Consider the following 15,996-nt stretch of genomic DNA (forward strand, 5'->3'; position numbering starts at 1 on the left):
GTGCCATATACCTTTATCTCTTCCAACACACCTCTTGTGGAGTTTGGGGGATTTAAAATATATATAATCATATCATCTGTGAATAATGATAGTTTCACCTCTTCCTTCCTCAGATAAATACCTTTGATGTCTTTTCTTTGCCTTATGTTGTTAGCTAGGACCTCCAGTATGATGTTAAATAGGAGTGGAGATGGGGCATTCTTGTCTGACCCCCATTTTCAGTGGGATTGTTTTCATGTCTTCTCCATTTTCTACCATGTTGGCTGTTCATCTTTTGTATGTGGCTTGTATTATATTGAGAAATTTTCCTTCCATGCCTATCTTCTTGAGTGTCTTAAGCAGATGCTTTTTTTCTCATCTATTGATAATACCATGTGTTTCTTATAATTATCCATGTCAATGTGGCAAGTAATACTAGTGGTCTTTCGTATATCAAATCATCCTTGAATCCCAGCTGTGAATTCCACTTGGTCATGGTGAATTATTTGTTTTATATGGTTTTGTATTCTATTAGCCAGTATTTTGGTAAGGATTTTTACATAGATGTTTATTAGATATATTGGTCTGTGTAGTTGTCAGTTCTTGTGGGATCCTTTCTCACTTTAGGTAGCAAAGTTATACTAGCTTCATAAAAAGAGTTTGGGAGTTTTCCGTTTTTTTCAATGTTCTGGAAGAGTTTGTGTAGATTGGTGTCAGTTCTTCCCTGAATGCTTGGTGGAATTCTCCTGTGAAGTCATCTGGTGCAGGGGATTTTTTCTTGTTGGTAATCCCTTGATAACCTGTCTATTTCTTCTATTGCTACAGGTCTGTTGAGATTCTTGACATCATCTGAGATAGTCTAGGGAGGGATTATTTTTCCAAGCATTTGTCTATGTCTTCCAAGTTGTTGAATTCATTGGAGTACAGGCCTTCATTCACGATATATTCTTACTCAACCTTTTGTAGATTATTGAAATACTTCTGTTTATTTTTATTATTACTTGTGCTATAAAGTATAGAAGTAAATCCTTGATAGGCAAATGCTGTTTTTATTATTATATTATTATAAAAGGTGATAAAATCAGTATTGTGCTTCAGGGATTTGAATGAATTATAGGAGAGACATTGTATATAGGAGTATAGATGTGTATGTGTGCATATATATGTAGGTAAACTCTATTATAGTAACTTTAAATTCATTATATTTTATGCCCAGTTTTCTTGGGGGGCGTGTTTTTTTCTTTTTCTATAATAAACTAGGTGAGTGATTATATTTAATACTACTTTTTGACTAAATCATATTGTTCTGGTCCTTGTGACATGTTTTTGAGAGGATGGATGTTCCTTTTAATTCCTTGTTCTCTCATATTTATCTGGCTACCTATTGCTACAAATAGGCATTTACAAAGTTAATGGTTAATTCTCTTTCACTTAATATATGTAACTTGTGTAATCAACTGTGGTTAAAAACACATAATAATCATCTCATCATTTTCTTAGTGCTATTGTCTCTGTGTTCACCCACTGATCTTAACAAGCCACAGAATTTCAGTACTGTGCCCTTAGTACAGTTCGACATTACCCTTCCCATTAAAGACCTATTATCTTTCTTACATAAATAAAGCTGTTTCCACACAGATAAGTCCTCCCTAGAATACTAATAATTCCACAACGAAATACCTGTCTTAAAACAATGACACCGAGCAGTGTTCATGTGTTTATTTTGTGTTCAGTAATGGATGAGGCTGTGGTTTCCAAATGAATTCTCTTGTTTTATGACTTTGCCATTGCAGCCAACTCTGCACTCAGGCCAATTTGCTCATTTGGTTTTAGCTTTGTTCCAATAAAGTGAATAGCATGTTTGATTTCCATATGGACTGCCGAGTTGTGCCCCAAGAAAACCTGCAACTACGGACACCTGGGCTTCCTGTAACTGAAGCCGATCACCTTGTAGAGACGCACATGTGGATACAAAGAGTGACTGGCAAAATGAGAAGTATTAGGATACTGGTTGAATTGTTTATGTAATGAGTAACATTTTCATGACTTAAAGATAGAAGGCTCATCTCACCCTGAGGTTAAGACAGCTGGAAGCTGTATTTGAGAGGACAAAGGCCAGGAATTTGTGCTGAGGAGTTTATCCATATATATCTATTAATGTCCACAATGCACCTGCTCATGTTTTCGAGGCAAACAAGTTCACAATCTTTGAAAATGCATTAGCAAGATAGAAACATTGCTTTCAGAAGATTATCAACCTCAATGGAGAATATATTTTTTATATATTCTGATATTTTTGATATATTTTGATATTTTTGTCTAGTAAATATTTTACAACATTGCAGCAATACTTTATTTGATATTTCAGCACTACTTTGGACTTATCCTCTGATCTAAAAAGATTTCACTGTAAGAAGGGCTGGCTAGTTCATTAGGATTTGAGGCTCGTGAACACCTAATAAAAGTCGTAAATAGAGCATACACTGCAGAGATACTAAGTTTTGACTAAATAGTTGGAACTTAATGTGCATAGCATAGAATATAGATCAAAGACATTTTAATAAATTCTTGTGATGATTCACATAAGGGCCATGTAGATATCTTTAAAAAATGATCTAATGGTGTACATTTATACTGCCAAAATGATAAAACACCACAAGAGTAAATTGTAGGAGAGTCTAAGTGGCTGCACATACATATAAAGATACAAAATATGTTAATCAGGACTATTTCCTTTGAAAAATTCAGGACATACTCTGAGCCTGGTCTAAGCAAATTCGAGGATTGTTTTATTTTATAATCTAAGATAGAGAAAGTCAAGAATGGATCTGGTCTTGTGTTTTTCTGTAGATCTTTCAATTTTTGGTTTTGATTTTTTTATTGGACCAGTTATGAACACTTAAGGATGCCTAAGTGTTGAGCTTTATTCAGTTCATTTTTGTTAGAACTTGAGTTTTTTAATAAAAGTCCTTTAATAATCTGGAAGACTTGCATTTTCAATTTGCATAAGTCTATTGAGTATCAATCTCTTTGCTAAGGCAGTGATGTTTTTTAAGTCTTGACATTAAATTGAAGATTTTCCTCTTTCCATACAACAATCCTTCCAGGCCTTATATGAGAGACTTCTGTCTCAGTCTCTGTCTTAAACCAATAGGAATCAACATGAACTGTCAGAGATGCAGTGTTAATTGACTTATAGTATCCTAGAATGCTTCCAAGTGAATTTTCTTTATTGTAGGAGGAAATTAACAATGGAAATCTTGGGGGAAAGCCTGAAAGAACCGATTTCTTTGTATATTTCTGTTGTTGTTTTTTTCAAACATCACTATTTCTAATTTGCCCACTTGTCAGTCATCTAGAAGTACTAACCATATTCAAGAAAGGTCTCTAGTATAGGCAATGTTTCTCATTTATATGATTTGGGATGTTTTCCTTATGCTGAAGCCAGCAGTACATCCCTGCAGCTCCCAGTGACAAATAAGATTTAATAGGTGGATACTTTTTACTAGTTTTCTTTACATTCATCTTTTTTTAGAAATGATGTGCATGAATAACACAATCAATTCATAAAACACCACCAAAATAAATAAAGGGGGAAATGGACAGAATATAAAGTTTCTAGATGTGAGGATTTAATATCATAAAGATAACATTTTTCTCTTGGTAATTCATAAATTCAACAGATTAAAAAATTACCAAGTTACCAGGATGATTCTAAAAGGCAACTGAAATACAGAATATTAACAATATTAAAATGTCATGCAAATAGCTGAGGGTTGAACATAACTGATATAAATATGAGTAAATATACATATCAAGTATAAATATAAAGTAACTAAAATAGATGGTATTTGTATTAGTCTGGGTTGACTAGAGAAACTAATCCAGAGGCACTCAGATATGTATAAGAAATAACTTTATTTTAAAGAGTACCATGTATACTCGAGTATAAGCCGACACAAATATCAGCTGAGGCACCTAATTTTACCACAAAAACTGCATTAAAAATGTGCTGGATCCCCGCCTCAGTAGCAGAGGGAACACGATCATTTTGGGGCCTCCAATCTTGAATTTTTTATTCTTTATAATGCCGGCCATGATGTGTCCCTACTTCTACAGACAGAGAGCAGGAGAGAGAAGCCCACACACACCAAAAAAAAAAATGTGCTGGAAAAACCTGCCTTATACTCGGGTATATATGGTAATTACATATATAAGAAAACATCCCAGCCCACTCCAAATCAAGTCCATAAGTGTGATATTAGCCCAATTCCAGTCTTTAAATTCTTCTTCAGACTCACACAACCTTGCAATAATGCAGAATACAGGAAGATTACAGGCCAGATGGTGGAAAGTCTTATATATCCAGTGGTCATGGAAGCATTTCTGGCTGACGTGGGTCTCCACATGGCTCCTCCAGCTCCAGGTCCCTGGCTACTATCAACTTAGCTCCATGTAGCTTTTCAACAGGAATGTCTCACTGGGAGAGTTTGCCCTGCCTGCAGAGAGCTAATTATCTCTGTAGCACCTCCAAATTAGATCATCAAGCTGCAAACTGATTGATAGGCTAAACTCCACCTCTTCATTCTTACTAGTCTCAAGTTGACACCAGATTATATAACTACCACAGTATTAATTAAAGACAAGGAGAACAGATAAATGGATCAGAATATGTGCACACGTGGGTGTGCTTCAAAAACTGTGGAAATGCAATTTAAAATAATATAATTTTATTAATCTTTTGAAGCAAATATGTGGTTCAGTTAATTACTTAAAATGCCTTTTCTAGACATAATCCTCCATTATTTAAAAGTCTCATCTTTATACTTGTAATTTAAGGAGCACTAGAACTATTGGGTAAACCAGGGACTACTAATCATAAAGTTGGGGTTCAAACCCACCAGCCACTACGCAGAAGTAAGATGTATTGTCCATGCCCATAAAGTTTCCAAAGGTTCATAATCCTATATAGGCTCTCTGAGTTGAAATTGATATGGCAGTGAGTTTTATTTATTTGTGGTTATAGTTCCATTTCAGAATGTGTGATCTATTATGCTAATGAGATATAATTCTATCTTGAATCCATACCATTTTATAAGATACTACTCAAGTTACTATCTTAGTTTCCTTGTGGATGTGGTCTACAAATTAATTGTCATTGTTAATATCTATGTTAAACTAGAACTAACCTCCTCTTGTAAGCTGTTCCCTTCATAGGAAAACTTCCATTTTCTTAATTAAGATGGAAGCGAGGGAGGGGTGGTGGTGTGTCGGTTATTGAAGAAGGAATGAGGAAGGATAGGGGGGTAAGGACCACATATATGAAAGGTTTAACAGGATGTTGTTGATTTCATTTTTTGAGATGGACTGTATAAATATATAGATATAGATAGATAGATAGATAGATAGATAGATAGATAGATAGATAGATAGATAGATAGATAGATAGAATGGTTCTTTAAACCCCCTCTGCTAAAAAAATAAAATCCCTCCAGATTTCTCATCCCTCAAATCTAAAGAGTGGTCTGAATGGCTTTAGAGAGAAAGAAAGAGAGAGAGAGAGAGAGAGAGAGAGAGAGAGAGAGAGAGAGAGAGAGAGAGAGAACATAAAATGGAAATGAACTTTAGTGACAAACAAACAAGTTTATCTCCCCAAACAAACAAAAAAATTCAGGATGCTCCGGTCAGGACACTAAGACTTGATCTGTTGTTAATGTGTAAATCAGTGTTGGTGTGTCCCCTCCTTAACCTTTTGATATCAGAAGGCAAGTCCTGGATTTTGAAAAAGATGTAGTCTTGGTGACAAAGCCCTTCCTGGCTGATCCTGAGCAGACTAGTGCTAAGTCACCTGTTAATAAATACCAACCAGACACTAATCACCTTAATAAAAGGCCCTGATCTAGGCCTAGGAGCCCTGCTGGTGTAGTGGTTACACTTGGGCTGTGATCTACATTGTCTGTAGTTTGCAACCACAGCAGCTATGTGGGAGAAACAGATGCTCAGAAACGCACAGGTGGTCACTATAAGTCAGCACTGCTTCAATGGCAAAGAGTTCGGTATTTTTGGTCTAGGGCTGGGGGCGTTATTTTAGTGGATGGGATTCTCTGTGCACCCCTTTTCTTGATTGAACAAGGGATGCCTTACTCTTTTGCTTTCAATCATTTTGCATCTCTATAGGTGGTGCTGAACAATGTTGGCTGAGTTCATTTTCTTGGTTTGGGCTTGGACAATTAAACTAGCAGGCTCCTGTCTGCACTTACTCTCCTTTTTCTGCAGCCGTGTATGTTGACAGGCGAATTTTCACCATGAGTCAACAGTCCATGAGTGAGAAGAATATTGCATACTGATTTTTGAACTACTGATTTAGAACTTGTCTATGGACACAGTTCTTGAGCCATTTCATTGATGATTCTTGAATTCTTTGAGATATTACACTGCATTGTGATACCCTAAGGTGTGGGAAAGAATAGAGAAGGGATGAACAGCAGTTGATATCAGTGATGATGCAGTAGCATAGCATTTGGAAAAAGTCAGATATTTGGGAGATCTGCTAACCTCCAATTTATAGGGCCAGCATTATGCTGATTCTTTAAAACAGTGGTTCTGAACCTTCCTAGTGCCGTGATCCTTTAATACAGTTCCTTATGTTGTAGTGACCCCCCCATTCATCAAATTATTTTCATTGCTACTTCTTAACTGTAATTTGCTACTGTTATGAATTGGGGGATAGTGTGAAAAGGTCGTTTGACCACCAAAGGGCTCATGATCCATAGGCTGACAACAACTGCATTAAAAGGAAAAAAATATATATACTTAAGTGGATATCTTTTATAGACACATAAAAGTCTATAATTAAGCTGTACATGTACATGGGAGAAAGATGAGGTGTTATAGCCTCTTAAAGCCACAGGGGAAGTTCTACACTCTCCTTTAAGGTTTCCATCAGTCAAAATTGACTTCATGGCAATGAGTTGTTTAGTTGTTTGTATGTACATATATGTATTTGTATTCATATAATTAATTGCCATTGAGTCAATTCTGACTCACAGAGATGCCTTGTGTGTTTCTGAGACTATAATGTGTAACCACGACACTATCAGCGTCTATAGTTTGTAATATATAGCAAAGATGACATTTTAAATATAACAAGATTTGGCAAATGCATTGGGGAAATGAGCTAATTGTTGAAAATAAAATTGAATTGCATTTAGAACTAAGAAAAATACCTTTAAAAAGGGTGGTCAGAGAGATTATGCTTCTATGACCTATAATTTTATTCCATAATGGTTGGATTGAAGGAAGTAAAGGGGGAAAATTGCTTCCATTTATCTAGTATATGTACATGTAAGCTCAAATCTCATTATGTTTGAAATGTCAACTTTGCTATCTTACTCAGTCAGCCCCTCCCAGAGCCAGATCCACAATTTAGTTGGACTCTTCCAATATTTGTGAATATTTTTTACAATTGTGAAAAAAGGCTAGAGATAGCTTTAAGAGTAACTCCTTCCCCAGACGAAAAGTCTCTTGGAGTTTCCTTTCTTCTAATGTCTGCTCATCCTTTTCTGTGCATTTCATTTTCTACAACTTTAGGTTTCTTTTACTTAATAGCAAGCATGGAATAGAAAATGTCCCTACTATAATCATTTGGTGTTCCTGGATGATGAAAGGACTGTTTTCCCATGTTTGTTGTTGTGTTGTTCTTGGGTATCGTGGAGTTACTTTCAACTATGGACAACAGAAGGAGACATCTATTGGTCGTTCACCATCCTCACGATTGTTGCTAAGTTTGAGCCCCCGGTTGCAGCCACTGGGCCGGTCCATATTGGTGAGGGTCTTCCCCCTTCACTGTCCTATTTTCCCCACCATGCTGGCTTCTTCCAAAGATTCATCACTACTGATGTGTCCAAAGTTCAAGAGGTTAATTCTTGCCATCCTTGCTCTGAGGAGCATTCTGGCTATACCTATACTAAGACATACTTGTTTATTCTTTTGGAAGTCCATGATACTTTCAATGTTCTATACCTGAACCATAATTCAAAAATTATCATTTTATTCGATTTCCTTATTATTTGTCCTACTTTCAATCAATATGTTGAAATTGAAAATATCTTTTTAAAAAACATTTTATTAGGGACTCATACAACTCTTATCACAATCCATACATATACATACATCAATTGTATAAAGCACATCTGTACATTCTTTGCCCTAATCATTTTCTTTTCTCTTTTTTTTTTCCTTTTCTTTTTGTACATTTTATTAGGGACTCATACAACTCTTATCACAATCCATACATATGCATACATTAATTGTATAAAGCACATCCATACATTCCCTGCCCCAATCATTCTCAAAGCATTTGCTCTCCACTTAAGCCCTTTGCATCAGTTCCTCTTTTTTTTTCCCCTCCCTTCCCGCTCCCCACTCCCTCATGTGCCCTTGGTAATTTATACATAGTTATTTTGTCATATCTTGCCCTATCCGGAGTCTCCCTTCCCCCCCTTCTCTGCCGTCCATCTCCCAGGGAGGAGGTCACATGTGGATCCTTTTAATCAGTTCCCCCTTTCCAACCCACTCACCCTCCACTCTCCCAGCATCGCCCCTCACACCCTTGGTCCTGAAGGTATCATCCACCCTGCATTCCCTGTGCCTCTAGCCCTCATATGTACCAGTGTACAACCTCTGCCCTATCCAGCCCTGCAAGGTAGAATTCGGATCATGGTAGTTGGGGGGAAGAAGCATCCAGGATCTGGGGGAAAGCTGTGTTCTTCATCGGTACTACCTCGCACCTTGACTGACCCATCTCCTCTCCTAAACCCCGCTATGAGGGGATCTCCAGTGGCCAACACTGGGGCCTTGGGTCTCCAACTGCACGTCCCCCTTCATTCAATATGGTATATATATATACATATACATACATATACATATATATATCCATATGCATATATTCTTTTTTTTTGCATTATGCCTTATACCTGGTCCCTTGGGCACCTCGTGATTGCACTGGCTGGTGTGCTTCTTCCATGTGGGCTTTTTGGCTTCTGAGCTAGATGGCTGCTTGTTCATCTTCAAGCCTTTAAGACCCCAGACACTATCTCTTTTGATAGCCGGGCACCATCCGCTTTCTTCGCCACATTTGCTTATTCACCCATTTGTCTTCAGCGATCATATCATGGAGGTGTGCAGCCAATGATATGATTTTTTGTTCTTTGATGCCTGATAACTGATCCTTTTGGGACCACTCGATCACCCAGGCTGGTGTGTTCTTCCATGTGGGCTTTGTTGCTTCTGAGCTAGATGGCCGCTTGTTTATCTTCAAGCCTTTAAGACCCCAGTCACTATCTCTTTTGATAGCTGGGCACCATCAGCTTTCTTCACCACATTTACTTGTTCACCCACTTTGACTTCAGCAGTTGTGTTGGGAAAGTGAGCATCATAGAGTGCCAATTTAATAAACGAAAGTATTCATGCTTTGAGGGAGTGCTTGAGTAGAGGCCCAAGGTCCTTCAGCCACCTTAATATTAAACCTATACATGTAGACACTTAGATCTATTTCCCCATCCTCATATATATGTTTGCATGTACACATCTTTGTCTAGACCTCCATAAATGCCCCTTGACTCCCAGTTCCTTCCTCCATCTCCCTTGACTTTCCTCCTGCCCCACTACCAAGCTCTGTCCCCACCTGGGCTACAGCTATACTTCTTCTCTAAGCAACCTTACCCTTGATCATTCCCCATCAGGCCTGCCACTTCCCCACTCACTACCATTTTGGGTCCCATGTTGTTCCCTTGTCCCTGTGTTTATTAACACCACTTCCTTACCCTCCTCCCCCTCCCCCACCCGGAACTGTCTGTCCCATTGTTTTTCCTCCAGATAGTTCATCCAGCCTGTCCTATTCAGACAGACCTGTGGAGACACTAACATGCACGAAAACAAGACAGAGGAAAACAAAGCAACAGTATACAACCAAACAACAAAACAACAAAAACAAACCACTGACAAAGAACAAAACAAAACACTTCACAAAAGAAAGACTTGTAGTTCATTCAAGGATCATTTGCTGGCCCTTAGGAGCGTTTTCCAGTCCAGTCTGTTGGGGCACCACATCCTGGCCCCAAAGTCCACTTTCAGCATTCCCTGGGGACCTTTCCACTCCATTCCCTTGCTGTTCCACTGCACTCCCCCAGTGCTTTGCCTCGGTGTGGTGGGATCAGGTCAGGTGCAATTCCCACACTGTACCTCCGGTGCTGTCCCCTGTATCCCCCTTAGGCACTGAGGGGCATCATGTCTCATAGTAGGGCCAGCCATGTTGTTCTCTCTGTGGACTGGCTGCTCTACTCAGGAACATCATCCTCACGGCCTGGTGGGCCAGGCTGTGTTCCACTGTCTTCTCCTGCCCCTTCATCTGCTCCCATGTGCTCTGATCAGATATGTCCATCTGCCGGAGCTGCAGAATCAATGTCATCCTTTGAAACAAATTCTTTTGTGGGGAGGGGCAGGAATCCACTTAATTTTTGGTGCTGGGGCCAGCCTCCCAGACCTCTCCACTGGCTCCCTACTCCATGCTGGGATATTGCATTCACACCTTGCGGCACTGGGTTGAAGTCTGGTCCCACTTTCCCTGTGGAGATATAAACAATACCCTCCCCTTGGGTGGATTAGTGCCCCATGCCCCCACTTCCCTTTTCTTCCTTATATTCATCCTTTTATTTTCCTTTCCCCACCTCCTCCACCGTTGTCTACCATGTGCATCCCTGGTTTTGGTCTGGTCTCTGCCATACTACACAGACCTCACCCCAGAAATGTTTGTATATAGTAGCTTTTTCCCCTATGCCACTTTTGTATTAAAAAAATTTTTTTTTAATACTTACCTCAGCGAGCTCATGTTGTACTTGTCCTTTTGTGCCTGACTTACTTCGCTTAGCATGATTTCCTCCAGTTCTTCCCATACCGCTATGTGCCTCATACGTTCATCACTGCTTTTTAGTGATGCGTAGTACTCCATTGTATGTATATACCACAGTTTTTTAATCCAATCGTCAGTTGATGTAAATTTGGGTTGCTTCCAACTCCTTGCAATTGTGAACTCTGCCGCAATGAACATTGGAGCACAGATGTCTGGTCTTGGTTTGTTTCTTGACTCTTCTGGGTATATGCCCAGTAGGGGGATTACTGGGTCATATGGTAACTCTATTACCATCTGTTTTAGGTATCGCCAGATTGATTTCCATAGTGGCTGTACGTACTTACAGTCCCACCAGCAGTGGATGAGAGTTCCTGTCTCCCCACAGCCCCTCCAACACTTGTTGCTTTCTGATTTTTTGAATTGGGCTACCTTTGAGGGTGTCAGGTGGTACCTCATTGTTGTTTTAATTTGCATTTCTCTTATGGCTAAAGATCGGGAACATTTTCTCATGTGTTTCTTGGCCATTCGGATTTCTGTCCCTGTAAAATTTCTGTTCAGGTCCTTTGCCCACCTTTCAAGTGGGCTATTAGTTTTTTCTTTTCTTTTTGGAAGCTATCAGAGTATTGTAGATTTTAGTAATAAGGCCTTTGTCTGATGTGTCATTGCTAAAGATGTTTTCCCAGTCTGTGGAATCTCTTATTACTCTCTTGGTGAATTCTTTAGATGTATACAAGTGTTTTATCTTCAGTATATCCCATTTGTCAATTTGTGCCTCCTCTGTGTTTGTGTCCTTCCCTATTTCTGATAGCCTGTGTATTCCCTGAGCCAAAATTCTCAAGTTGGTCCCAATTCCCTCATTGATGGCCCTAATAGTTTGGGGTTTAACTTCAAGGTCTGTGATCCACCTTGAGTTTATTCTTGTGCATGGAGTGAGATAAGGGTCTTGCTTCATTTTTCTGCATGTGGATATCTATTTTTTCCAGCACCACTTGTTAAAGAGGGCATCTGCTTCCCATTTGATATATTTGGGGCCCTTATCAAAGATCAGCTGTGTGTATGCTGATGCTTTTATTTCTGGGTTTTCAGTTCTTTTCCATTGGTCTTAGTGTCTGTCATTGTACCAATACCATGCAGTTTTGAGAACTGTGGCTGCATAATATGTGCCAAAGTCAGGTAAAGCAAGCCCTCCCATGGTGTCCTTCTTCTTGAGGAGTTCTCTGCTAATTCTGGGTTTCTTCCCTCTCCATATGAAGTTGGTAATCAGTTTTTCCATTTCTTTGAAGAAAGATGATGGTAATTGTATCAGGATGGCATTAAACTTATATAGTGCTTTTGGCAGAACTGACATCTTAACTATATTAAGTCTCCCAATCCAAGAGCATGGAATATTCTTCCATTTGTTGAGGTCGCTCGTGGTTTCTTGTAATAGTGTTCTATAGTTTTCCCTATATAGATCTTTTGTTTTTTTAGTCAGGTGTATCCCTAGATATTTCAATTTGTGTTTGGCTATTTTGAAGGGTACCACCTTTTTGATCTCTTCTTCTGTGGTCTTATCTGATGTGTATAACAGTCCTATGGACTTCTGTTTGTTGATCTTGTATCCTGCCACTCTGCCAAACTCCTCTATTGCTTCCAGTAATCCCCTTGTGGAACTTTTGGGATTTTCCATATATAGAATCATATCATCTGCAAATAACGATAGTTTCACCTCTTCCTTCCCCAGACGAATGCCTTTGATGTCACTTCTTTGCCTTATGCTGTTAGCTAAAACCTCCAGCACGATATTAAATAGGAGTGGAGACAAGGTGCATCCTTGTCTGGTCCACTTTTCCAGTGGGATTGTGTTCGTCTTTTCTCCATTGACTACCACTTTGGCTGTTGTTTTTTCATATATAGCTTGTATTGTCTTGAGGAACTTTCCTTCCATTCCTATCTTCGCTAGTGTCTTAAACAGGAATTGGTGTTGGATGTTGTTGAATGCTTTTTCTGCGTCTATTGATATAATCATGTGATTCTTATACTTTTTCATGTCAATGTGACGAATAATACTAATGGTCTTTCGTAGTTGAACCATCCCTGCATCCCTGGTATGAATCCCATTTTGTCATGGTGAACTATTTGTTTTATACACTTTTGTATTCTGTTAGCTAGTATTTTGTTAAGGATTTTTGCATCAATGTTCATTAGGGATATTGGTCTGTAGTTCTCCATTCTTGTGGGATCCTTGCCCGGTTTGGGTATCAGAGTTATACTAGCTTCATAGAAGGAGTTTGGGAGTTTGCCATCTTTTTCTATGTTCTGGAAAAGTTTGTGTAGGATTGGTATTAGTTCTTCCCTGAATGCTTGGCAGAATTCTCCAGTGTAGCCATCTGGTCCAGGGGATTTTTTTGTTGGTAATCCCTTGATAACCTTTTCTATTTCTTCTATTGCTATGGGTCTGTTGAGATTCTTAATGTCCACCGAGGATAGTCTAGGGAGGCATTGTTTTTCCAGGAATTTGTCCATGTCTTCCAAATTGTTGAATTCATTGGAGTACAATCCTTCATAGTGCTGTGTAACTATCCTTTTGATTTCATTAGGGTCTGTTGTAATGACCCCTCTTTCATCCCTTATTCTTGCTATTGAGATTTGTTCCCTCCTTTCTTTGGTTAGGTTTGCCAATGGTCTATCGATCCTGTTTATCCTTTCAAAGAACCAACTTTTAGCGATATTAATTTTTTCCATAGTTTTTTTAATTTTCCCTCTCCTGAATCTCAGCCCTGATTTTTATAATTTCTTTTCTTTTGCTATTAGTAGGGTTGTCCTGCTGACTCTGCTCTAGTTTTTGTAAATTTTGTGTCAGCGTATCCATCATGAGTCTCTCTTCCTTTCTTAGGTGTGCTTGTATTGCTATGAACCTTCCTCTGATGACTGCCTTTGCTGTGTCCCATAAGTTTTGGTACATCGTATGCGCGTTATCGTTGGTTTCTAGAAATTTCCTATTTTCGTCTCTGATCTGCACCAGTGTGCACTCCTTTTGTAGTAGAGAGTTATTCATCCTCCAATTATTTGCTCTTACTTTCTTTGTCTTCTTTTTGTTGATTTCCAGTCTTATGGCACAATGGTCAGAGAGAGAGGTCTTTATTATTTTAATGTGCTTAAATTTATGTAGATCTGCCTTATGCCCCAGCATGTGGTCTATCTTCGAATATGTGCCATGGGGACTTGAAAAGAATGTGAAATTTTTTTTTTATTTGGATGAAAAGCTCTGTAAATATCTATTAGGTCAAATTGTGTAATTGTGGAGATTAGCTCTCTAGTCTCCTTGTTGAGTTTCTTTCCCTGTGATCTATCTTTCTCAGTGAGTGGTGTGTTAAAGTCACCCACTATAATTGTCGAGTCTGTGATTTCTTTCTTAATCTTTTGGAGTGTTTGGTTCACGTATTGAGCTGGTCTCTCATTCGGGGAATATATGTTCACAATGCTTAGTGGTTCATTGTCCATGATTCCCTTGAGCATTATATAGTGTCCCTCCTTATCTCTTTTTATGGTTTGCACTTTGAGGTCAATTTTATCTGAGATAAGGATTGCAACCCCTGCTTTTTTTGTATTGCTGTTTGCTTGGTAGGTCCTTTTCCAGCCTTTGATTCTCAGCCTATTTTTGTTTGTAGCCTTGAGATGTGTCTCCTGTAGGCAGCAAATTGATGGGTTGTGTTTTCTAAGCCATTTTCCTAGTCTCAGTCTTTTAATGCCTGAGTTCAGGCCATTGATATTCAGGGTTATTATCTCAATGTGCGGACTCTGTGATGCCATTTTATACCTTTTGTGTTGGGAGTTTTCCTACTTTCCTTTATCATTAGAATGTGTTTTGTGTGTGTTTCATTCTTGACTTCTTTCCATCCTTAAGCCATTGCTATCTTGGGGCCTGTTTTCTCTTTGTTGTGCTCTGGGTGAAGTTGTTCTATGTGTTGGTCTCTTATTTGTGCTTGGTGAGTGTTGTTCTGTCCATACTGAGTCGGCGAGGATCTTTTGTACGGCTGGGTTTGTTGTAACGTATTTTTTGAGTTTTTCCTTGTCTGGGAAGACTTTTACTTCTCTATCGATCTTGATCTATAATTTGGCTGGGTAGAGTATTCTTGGATTTGCGTTGTTTTCCTTCAACTTTTGGAATATGTTACTCCACTCTCTCATTTTTTTCATAGTTTCTGCTGATAGGTCTGAGCATAACCTTATGTGGTGACCTTTATATGTGATTGTTTTTTTTGCCCTAGCTGCTCTCATGATTTTCTCCTTTTCCTCAAAGTTGGATAGTTTAACTATTATGTGCCTTGGTGATTTCTTCTTGGGGTCCCATCAAGCTGGTGGTCTTTCAGCCTCCTGGATGGTTGCTTGGTTTTCATTCATTAGGCTGGGGAAGTTTTCCTCCAAGAATTCTCTCGCTATTGTTGCAGATGACTTCTTTGTTGTGTCTTCCTCCGGTAGGTCAATAATTTGAATGTTGTTCCTCTTCATAGCATCAGACATAGCTCTTAGGTTTTCTTCGGCTTCTCTGATGCTCTTATTAGATTTTTGTTCATGTTTATTAAAGTCTGCTTGTCTGTCCTCCAAGACACTGATGCGGTTCTCTGATTCCTCCAATCGATTCTCAAGGAACATGATTTTGCTATTGTTTTTCGTTATTTCATCCCTAAGCTCCTGTATTTCCCTTTGGTGTATGGCTTTTATCTCCTCTGTCGTTTCATCCTTTTTCTGTATTGTTTCCCTCATATCCTGCATGACTCCAAGCAGCATTCTGAGAGTTTCTTTGTATGGCATCTCAATGTCTGCTTCTTCTATGTATGTTGCTATGTTCAGCACATCTTCTGCCTTTGTCTTTTGTTTCTCCTGTTTTTTCGTTGAGGTCATTGGGGCTGATGGCTGTTTGCGTTGAGTTGTTTTTGAGGGACCAGGTGCCATTTTCTAGTCTCTCTCTGGAAGACTTATAGGAATGCTTCTTCGAACTGCCTACAGCTGATATTTCTAGGTTATTAACCTACCACTTTATCTTCCTGTGGCTTCCCTATCAGGGGAGTGCCCCAGATGGCAGGTCTGCTCCCTGCCCCAGTGTTGCAGAGGCTGGGCTGAAGTTC

The sequence above is a fragment of the Tenrec ecaudatus genome, chromosome 7, assembly GCF_050624435.1.
Source record: "Tenrec ecaudatus isolate mTenEca1 chromosome 7, mTenEca1.hap1, whole genome shotgun sequence".
In the NCBI taxonomy this organism is placed as follows: Eukaryota; Metazoa; Chordata; class Mammalia; order Afrosoricida; family Tenrecidae; genus Tenrec; species Tenrec ecaudatus.